Consider the following 10,529-nt stretch of genomic DNA (forward strand, 5'->3'; position numbering starts at 1 on the left):
CAGAAAAAATTTGAGGGTCCCTAGCAACCCAAGCTCCTCAAGACCAGGGAGACCACCGAAACACTGACCTCTCCTCAACAACACTAGCCCGACTAGAGCTTTAATCTTTGAGAGGGAGAAAATCCAGACCTCAGCTTCATTGAGGATAATTAGGAGGACTTGTTGGATGGGGCTCCTTAATGTCTGAGGCTGAAGTTTGGAGGTGTGGAAACATCCCCCTGCAGATTTCCAAAGAAACACTGAAAGTGAATCTTCTAAAGAATTCAAGAAGGATGAAAGGATGGAAAGAGGACCTTGAAGGTTCTCTTGCAAATTCAAATATACAGAAAAAATGAGAGGGGTCCCCAGCAACCCCCCTCAAGACCTGGGAGACCACCGAAACACTGACCTCTCCTCAACAACACTAGCCTGACTAGGGCTTTAATCATTGAGAGTGAGAGAGGAGAATATCCCAGCCAGTACGCTTATGTGGGACTCACATGGGTGGACCGTGGGCTAGGTGGGTTCCAGGTGGGCATGGCCTCTGAGCGGGTTTGTACATTTTTACTGGGACCCAGTTGGGCCTCCCCATCTAGGCCCTATATGCAGTGTACAACCTCAGATGGGGCCCATGTTTAACCCCTCTTGTTAACCCCTCCATGTTTAACCCAGATGACAAACCTATCCAGACCCCACACTGGTCTTGATGCAAATTCAAGAAGAACGCACTGGACTGGACTGGTCTGGTCTTCCCAGAATCTAGACCTTCACTTCCCTAAATATGGGAGTTTGGGAAGACTTCTAAGGCTGAACTTTGGAGGTGTGAAAACATCTCCCTGCAGATTTCTGCACTGAAAGTGAGTCTCCTGAAGAATTTAAGAAGAATGGGAGCTGTAATGAAGGGACAGATGGACTCAGCCCTCAAACCCCTGCTTTAAGATTTAGATGGTAAGGTAAATGTTTCGGACGTTCCCACCACGTTGATTTTAAGGCAAATTCATCTCTAATATTCTTGAATATTTCAGTGCATGAAGTAGTGCTTACTCCCCCTCCTCGCTTAATTCTGCTGTGTGAGCTTCTTGTAAGAGTTTATGGCAAAGAAAAAAGCACACACACACACACACACACACATATACTTGAGCACAGGCTCGCACTCCCACACATTATATCCCACAGAGTCCCTTACCCATCATGCTTTATCTCATTGCCATCATTGGCACTCGGAGTTCAAATTCATTTTCTGCCGATAAGGTTGATAAGCCCATATTGCCTTTCTTTCTGGCACCTTGTTTTTCATTGGAAATAGTCAGAGAGAGAGAGAGAACGCCAGGAAAGACGACCAGGAAAGGATGCCCCCAAGCAAACTTGGCCAGGCATTTAAAATTAATGGAGTACCCTGGGCCCTGGGGCAGATATGGCCCCAGCTCAGAAAGAAACAGAATGGACCTGGAACTTTCAGCAGATTCTCTTAAAGCTCCAATCAGGAAAAGCTAAAGCAGGGCCACGACCGCCCCCAAGGCTTAGCCTTGAGTTTGCTGAAAAAGTTTACCAACTGGCAGTGAGGTAAACGTATATGCTGCTGTATTACTGCTGGTGCGGTCTTACCTCACTGATACTGGAAGGTATATCCTACACTGTCACAAAGTGACAAGAAGTGCTTTGGAGAAGAGCCTGGAATAACAACTTTCAGGTTCCCAAAAGAACTGTCCCTTGGATAGTTATCTGCCGAACATTTTTGTTGTGGGCTAAATGAGACGAACTTTTTACAGATCGACTTCTCAGGGTTATCTAAGCGCTGGTGTTGACATTCATAATTCAAATTATTTTAATTATTGAGTGATAATATCTGTTAGATCTATGATACATTATTTAACATCTATAGAATAATGCATATAATATACATATATCTGATTAGTAAATTATGACATATGTATCATAATTTACAGAAATCCATATAATATGCATATGTCTGATTTGTATATTATGATATATGTATCATAATTTACAGAAATCCATATAGCATACATATATCTGATTAGTACATTATGATATATGTATCATAATTTACAGAAATCCATATAATATGTATATATCTGATTAATAAATTATGACATATGTATCATAATTTACAGAAATCCATATAATATACACATGTCTGATTTGTACATTATGATATATGTATCATAAATTACAGAAATCCATATAACATACACATATCTGATTTGTAAAATATGATATATGTATCATAATTTACAGAAATCCATATAATATACACGTCTGATTAGTAAATTATGATATATGTATCATAATTTACAGAAATCCATATAATATACACGTCTGATTAGTAAATTATGATATATGTATCATAATTTACAGAAATCCATATAATATACATATATCGGATTTGTAAATTATGATAAATATATCATAATTTACAGAAATCAAATATCTGTAGCAAATAAATGTAATTTAAATTACTTAGTTTGTAACACATTGATTATGAAAATGACTGATAGATTTACAGAATATAAGTATCTTGCCATTTTATTATATTTATCATAGGAATAATAATTGGTTGCGAGCCAGGTCCTCTCGTCCAACATCAGAGTCTGACCTGGCGAATGTTCTTCTGGATGAATGGGCAGAGCGTCCTGCACTCACACACACTCTGCAAATAGATCATACTCCATACAAATTCCACTGGATGTAGAATGGAGAAAATGCTCTAAATGGATAAATGTAATTACTGTGTGATAATTAAGCTATAACACACCAATTAAGCCACTGAACTCGAATCTACAGCGTAACCAATGCAGTACCTTCAGAATAGAGCTAGCTCAGTTAGCTCAGTGTTGAAGGACGGCCTCTCCGGATGCCACAGTCTTCCTTCTGCATGGCATTTAGGAGCAGAGCATTCACACACACGGCTGCAAATCATCTCACCCCTCTCGCCAAACATGACGTTCACTGAACAGCGCAGCAGAATCAACACTGTGCTTCCCCTCGCCGGCCTGAAGGCCTACAGAGGAGCTTATTAAATTTGTCCTTCTTACTCCGGCGGGCTCCTCCATGCAGGAAGAGCAGGAAGAGGAGGAAGAGGAGGAAGAGGAGGAAGAGGAGGCAGATTTGTTCGTCTTTTGCAGCTCAAAGCGTGATCTGAAAGGGGAGTAGTGTAGAGGGACCACGTCAGTAATCGTGCATGTGTTTTGTGGGATGAAACACCCCACATCCCCCCACCGACACCCCCCGACACCCACTCAATACCTCGCTTTTAATCTCGCAGATCCTTTTGTTGTCTTTCCAGTATTTTGGTTGTCAGGTAAGTCAGGTAAGAACAAAACAGACCCTATGTTTGTGTGTGTGTGTGTGTGTGTGTGTGTGTGTGTGTGTGTGTGATGATAAAAAAGCATATGGTGCATTGTGTGCATAGTTTGTAGTCTCACTTTCTCCTAATAATAACAATATTACTACTACTACTAATAATAATAATAATAATAATACTGATAATAATAATAATAATACCAACATATTTTGATATCATATCCAGCGCAACAGCAAAGGAGATGATTACATGAAGTAGCTTTAATTACAGTGTTACGAGAGCCCACCATGGTGCCCTAATGGAGTGGCATTAATTGGCCAAGCGCAACAGCTGAACTGTCTGTGCCCACACACACACACACACACACACACACACAGTACTACTACTATGTCTATGTGTGTGTGCGTGAAATCTGCTGAACACATATATACACAATATGGACAAAAGTATTGGGACACCTGCTCGTTCACTGTTTCTTCCAAGCTCAAAGGTATTAAAGAGCTGATCCTGCTTTTGTTGGAGTAACTTTCTCTCCTGTCCAGAGAAGAAGACTTGATTTTGGAGGAGCAGCATTGCTGTGAGGATTTGATTGCATTGTAATCACCACCCCATCTCATCCCCAAACTCCCCAACTCAATGCTGGGGGTCTTTATACCCCTCTAGCCCACGCCTGGCATTATTAGGCAGCATGGAGCCAATAGGGTCATAAAGATCTGCTCCAGAGAGTCCTATTCTATTGGCCAATTTTCTATGGAGACGAGACAAGTGTGTGTGTGAGAGTAGCTGAATGTCTGCATTCAGAACGTCTGCATTCATAGAGTGTATGTGCACATACGCATGTATGTATGTGTGTGTGTGTGTGTGTGCAAAGAGAGAAAGCAGGAGAGAACCCCACCACCACCATCACACACACACACACACACACACACGGTATTCTTGTAAATTGACATTTCAAGAAGCTGTATTTGACAGTTCCTCACTGATTGTATTACTATTGTAAGATCTCTTCCACTGCATGTGTGTGTGTGTGTGTGTGTGTGTGTGTGTGTGTGATGGTGGTGGTGGTGGTTCTCTCCTGCTTTCTCTCTTTGCTCTCTAAAAGACAGCGGCTGTTAGGGTGTGAGAAAGCGCTTTGCTTGGCTTTGGCAGCTCCTGCCGTGGTGTGTGTTCCCAGCGCAGTGTGTCGTCACGCGAGTGAGATTTTCAATAAGCAGCCGGTAACTAAGCAGCTAAATTGAGAACAGTTGGATCTTCTAAATGAATATTTCTGTAATGCACTGTTTAGATACACCAGATGTCAATGTTTCTCACATAAGCCCAGCTTTGGGTTATTTCCGTGCGGTAATGAATTTATCTGCAGCTTCTGAACAATTAGCAGAAAATAGCCAGCTTACGAGCTCGGCGTTATTAGCACGGCTTCAGCCGCGCAGGTGTTGGCGTTCGCTGACACGGAGGCGGTGGGCGAAGGCTTGTGCTTTTCTGCTGATTTACTCGCGCTGTTTGCTCGGCACTAGTCGCGATGGGAAGTTTTGGCTGTGCTGTTGACTGTGACATTTGCAGTGCTAAGGAAAGTATTCCTGTGGAAGTTGGGTCGTGATCACGGGTTATTTTGGAGGGAGTGAATCAGTTAATTCCATCTGGCAGGCAGAAATGGCTTTACGCTCACTATTCGGTGAAATCTGCATAGAATAAACACATCATTTACACTTACGGGCCACTGTATTAGAAACACTCTGGCTTGGAGCTCCATCTTGTTGGTGTCGTGGTGTTCTCTGGAGGACTTCTTCTTGAAAGGAGACTCGTGACCACCGTCTTTCAACTGCAATGATGAAACATTTGATTCCAGTCAAAAGTACAGTGTGGAGAGAGCCTGCCAATTCTTGGTGCCCCCCTGCTCTCTCTCCAGACAGAGGAACACCTCACATTTTATACCCTACTACAGGTCATGGGTTGTTGCACTATTTCCATATATAGGATATCACTGTCTAACTCCATGAGGGGTGTAAATCAATCGTCACATACTATATTTGTTCAGTTTATGTATGGCTTTACCAAATAAGGCCTGGGAATGGATCACATTCTCCTTTTCAAGTCTAACCCATGTGCCTCATCATATTGTCTCTCAACTCCATACCATTCCTTCAGATCTATAAATATATATAATAATATACACTACATTGGCATGTACTTAAAAATAAAGCACATACAAAGGGTTCTTTGATGGATAATATAAAAGAACCATGTAAATAATAATAATAATAATAATAATAATAATAATATAATAACCATTTTCTTATATGACATCACTCAAAGAACCCAGGCATGGGCTAGAGGGGTACAAAGCCCCCCAGCATGATGATGATGGATGGTGGAGCTCCATCCAATACTTTTGGGATGAGTTGGGGAGTTGGGGATGGGTGGTGATCATCCAGAATCCAACATCCTGACCTCGTTCACGCTCTTGTTGCTGAATGCAATGAAATCCTCACAGCAATGCTTCTCCATAATCTAGTAAAAAAGCCTTCCATGGACACAGCCTTTAATTATCTTCGTAGAAAAGCATTGACCAATAGAATAGGGCCATCTGCAGCATAAGGTCACCATGCCCAATGCAAAGCTTATATTAGAGGGGTGTATATAAAGCCCCCCAGCATTGAGGAGCTGTGGAGCAGTGGAAGAATTGTGTTCTCTGGAATGATGGTGGTGGAGCTCCATCCAGGACCTTTGGGAGTTTGGTTAAGTTGTAGTGGCAGAACTGATCATCCAACATCAGGACCTGACCTCGCTGATCATCTCTTATGACTGAATGCAATCAAACCCTTCTAATGCAGCAATGTGTTGCAGTCCCAGCTACAGTTGCGACTAAACCAAGACCTTGCAGCGAATAGTTCGGACAGCTGAGAAGATCATGTGGGTCTCTCTCCCCTTCATCATTGACAATTACACCACAGTCTGCAAATCTGCAAAGCAACCAGCATTGTGGAAGAACCCACCCACCCCTCACGCAGAGCCCTCTCAGTGCTGCCGTCTCTGCAACAGCTTCTACCCCCAAGCCATCAGACCTCTCAACACACAAGGACTGAACTCCATTGTGTACTTTTACTCAATAAAAGTCTCTTGACTTGACTTGTTTCAATAGAAGAAACGCTGGAAGAGCAGGTGTCCACAAACTTTTGGAAAAGTCATCATCATCTTATCCTTGTATCCAAACAACATTGCCATCCAGAAATCACCATTCTGATTAAAATAATTATGAGTGCCATTACATCGTCCCAGGCAGGAGGTATGGCAACAGTACGTAATGAGAAACCTAATTTACAATTAAACTCCCTTTGCTGCCGTGTTTTTTTATTTATTTAATTTTATATACATCTCATTTTGATTGGAGTATGATTTTAAAACTTCATCCCACACACTACTAACAATAGCCTAAAATAGGCCAAACCTGTTACACAATCTGCCTCCCCTCACACACACAGTATTTTTCTCCTCATTTCCCAACAGCTTGCCACTTTTCTTTGGAGTTGTACGACAAGCTCTACCATGAAAACACGCCGTTCTGTCCGAGCCCGGGAGTCAAGTGGCTCTCACTCTGCAGTCGAGAGGCTTTCTACACACCAGACAAAGGCAGCAGAAATGTCGCACCACTTCACATTTTCACACTCAAAACATCCTTCATGTTCTACAGGATGGAGAGGAGAGATGACCGCATCACTTATGTGCTGAGGTTTCACTAGAATTGAAAAAATCGAACCTCAAAATTGACCAGCAGTGTTTAGGCCCCATACTGCAGAGCGTGCGATGCAAACACTGACCTGCTTTTATCCACTAATTCACTAATAAAATTGTATGCAAAATTATGCTATATTATTTATTGCTTAGGTGCTCAGGTCCAGTCAGAATCAGAATCAGAATCAGAATCAGAAATACTTTATAGATCACAGTTGCAATCGTTCATGTAAGAATAAACACTCTATAAAATAAAAATGTTATAATCCATTATAAAACACTAAAAAAATAAATTAAAATAAAAATAATTGTAAAAAAAAGAACAAATATGAAATATGTACATTATATGAATATGGTAAAGTGGTATAGTGGTAATACCTGTTAAGTCCAAGTGTTTAGTGGTAAGTCCAAGTCCAGTCTGATCTAACTTGCATCTAAATCCCACACTCCTAAGGTGTGTTTATACTCATAGTTCGGTTCCTTTAGTCCGGACCAAGCTAGACAGAGAAACACTGTTCGTTTTTAGTCCTGGTTTAGCTTTGCCATGTCTGCAATTGAACCAAAATTAGTGGAAATGGTGACATATGAGCCGCCTATGACATAAGGCAGCAGGTGGAGGTCTGTATAAGGTGGGTGTGTCCGTCGATCCTGCATGATCCAAGCAATAACTAGCAAAAATCTAATTACTGGACCCTTAAACCACAATGTTGATAATGCTACATGCTAATTTCCAGCTGTAAACTTTAACGTTACTGTGGCTCCGCCCCAACTCACACGTCTTTACTTTACTGAGGCAGCTACACTAATGAATGCAGTTCTAATGGGAGCTAGTTGAGGAACACTGTGTAGTGTAGTGCGGTGGTGGTGTGGTTCAGGACACAGCCCCGCTAATCTAAAGCGTCAGACAGAAGAGGCTAAAGCACAGAAACGTGGGCGGGTCTGTGTGCAGAGACATACCCATGTTGAAGCAGGCAGATGTGGATGGCATGGCGTTGGTGGAGCGAGCAGGATTTTGCCCCGGGCCCATCCACAACTCTGCGTTTGGTTGGTTTAGATGATTTTGGTTTGTATTATGTTCTTCATACTTCTAATGAACCGCACCAGAGTCCGTTTAGAAATGGAGGAGACCCACCTCACCTGGTCAGGAGGTCATGGTCAGCTTGTTTGGTGTGCACCAGAGTTAGAAAGGCAGCGTTGATACTTATTCTGACGAACCGCACTAAAGGGTTTTTGGTAACACCCATTTGGCCAGGTGTTAGTTGCTTGGGAAAGACAGAATTAGAGGTTCTCTAGGGCTGTCGTAAAACTAAAAGAGGATGGCCATCTGTCCCATAATGAACTGACCACTCATTAATGAATATATTTAACGAATGCTTTAACCTCTAAAACAGGCTAAGTGTTACTAGAAACCTCTGTTACTGAAGAACAGCCCCACCGGTTTGTCCAGAAGCCCTGGTAGTGACTGAGTAATACACCGTAGTGTGTGATAACCCTGTCAGCATTAAGGGGTTAAATTAATTATGCAATTGAAATGAATATTCATGCACTGTTGAATATTATGTAGACTGTACAGAATTGAAATGAAAGCTGTAATAAAAAGCTGTTTTACAAAGTCAGGATCTTTTTACTGGTCCTGTGGTTTAGCCCTGTCCACTCAGTTTTTAACACATTTAATTGATCACATGCTCTTTACTGCTGTGGAAGAAAGTTATGCAGTCTAATTTCTCCTTTGAAGAATCTATCAGCCTGTCCTGCCACTAATAAAACACACTTTCCCTTTAATAATACCCTGATGTGTTCATTTCCCCAACCTAGATTACTCAAAAGACTTGGCCAGGCTTCCCACAAAAGCGAAAGCTTAATGGACAGCTTTGAAAGGTCAGCTGTCGAAAAGTTTGCAAAGATCTTTTCAAACTTGGATTGCTGAACAATGTGGCGAAGAAAACAGAGTAGATGGTAGAAGGGAAGTCAGAGTGATTGCAAAGCTTAAGCAGTCTTGCTTGGTGGTTGAGAAGGTATAGTGTTGTTGCTATGGTGATTGCTATTCAGTTCTGAGCAGTTGCTATGATATCACAGGCGGTTGCGATGGGGTTGCTTTTCTTTTCCAAGCCAAGTGTTTGGAATGGCTCGCCGGTTTGCTTATTCACTGCAAAGCACTGGGTGCATGGTGGGCTGAATAGGGAACAAGCCTGGAATGACTAAGGGATTTTTCCCAGGCAACATTCCCATCCAAAAAAAAATAAGGTGCTGGATATCTGTGGGATGTGTTCATGGTCTGTCGGATAACTGTGTGAGGTAATTTAACATTTAACTAAAATACACTAACAGTAAGCACTGTTAATTGCCATTAATTTATTATAAATATATTATATCATCTATATTTCCCATGTTTTGCTCATGTCCCAGGCTGGCAGGCCACTGGTTCACCATATTTGGCACTCTTTCCTGTAAACTTAACCTGTGAACAACCTGATGTTGTTGTGTCTGCATCTTTGCTGGTCCACAGTCAATTAATTTACAATAGAAGTCAGCCAGTCCGCCTAAAACAGCACAGTGGCTTCACGAGCTGATGCTCTTTTAACATTTAGAAAAGACCAAATATGCAATTACAGGATTACCCAGATTCTATTCTGTTTGACAACAGGTTGTCCTAGTTATCTAGCCTTCAGTCACTTCCAGCAAACCTCCCTTTTTATATCAGTCAATATCAAAAAGGGCAATTTCCCTCTCTTTCTCCTAATTTGGTACTGCTGATAAACCCACCCACTCGTAGCTCCCCCTAGCACTAGCAATGCTCAAGCGCGCAAGGTCCCCGGCTCCACTATGCCAGCTAATAGACGCCTGTGCCGGCCCACATCGCACCACCTAACCACCCGGACAGATACAAGACCAATTGTGCTCTCTCTGACTCCGGTTGCTGATGGCAAAGCAGCATGGCTCAACATTTGAACTCTACGACCCCCGGGCCCAAGTTGTAAGGCATTAGACCACTGAGCCACTCAATATATTTCTCAAGGCAACCTTGCAAATAAAAAAAATGAATAATCTACTTCCATACAGCTGCTGTCATGCAAAAACGTGTATCTCTATTTTGCTGTTTTTGAGTTTTTGACATAATGTGAACCTGGCAGCGATTCTTTATATTATTATACTGAATTTTATGATGAGTAGACCAATAGAAATGCTCCAAAATGACCTGGGAAAAAATCTTGCTACATTGACTTTCAATGAAAATTTCAATGAAGGTTTTTTTACCTTCTCCTATGAAGCTGCTATTCTGGAGATACAAGGTTTTTTGACATCTTTTTTCTGTGCATGTGTAACCTCATTCATCCTATAAGTCTAATGAGAGGCCCTCGCTGGGAGGCCCTGCTGGGAGGCTTCTCAGTCCAGACTCTTCTGCCCATGAATTCTTCATTTTCTACAGTAAAAGCATCACTTCGTTTCCAGCGCAGTAACTGTCAGACCGAACATTCTGGAGTCGGTCCGTTGTTGTCAT

The sequence above is a fragment of the Salminus brasiliensis genome, chromosome 19 (genome assembly GCF_030463535.1).
Source record: "Salminus brasiliensis chromosome 19, fSalBra1.hap2, whole genome shotgun sequence".
NCBI classification, from domain to species: Eukaryota; Metazoa; Chordata; class Actinopteri; order Characiformes; family Bryconidae; genus Salminus; species Salminus brasiliensis.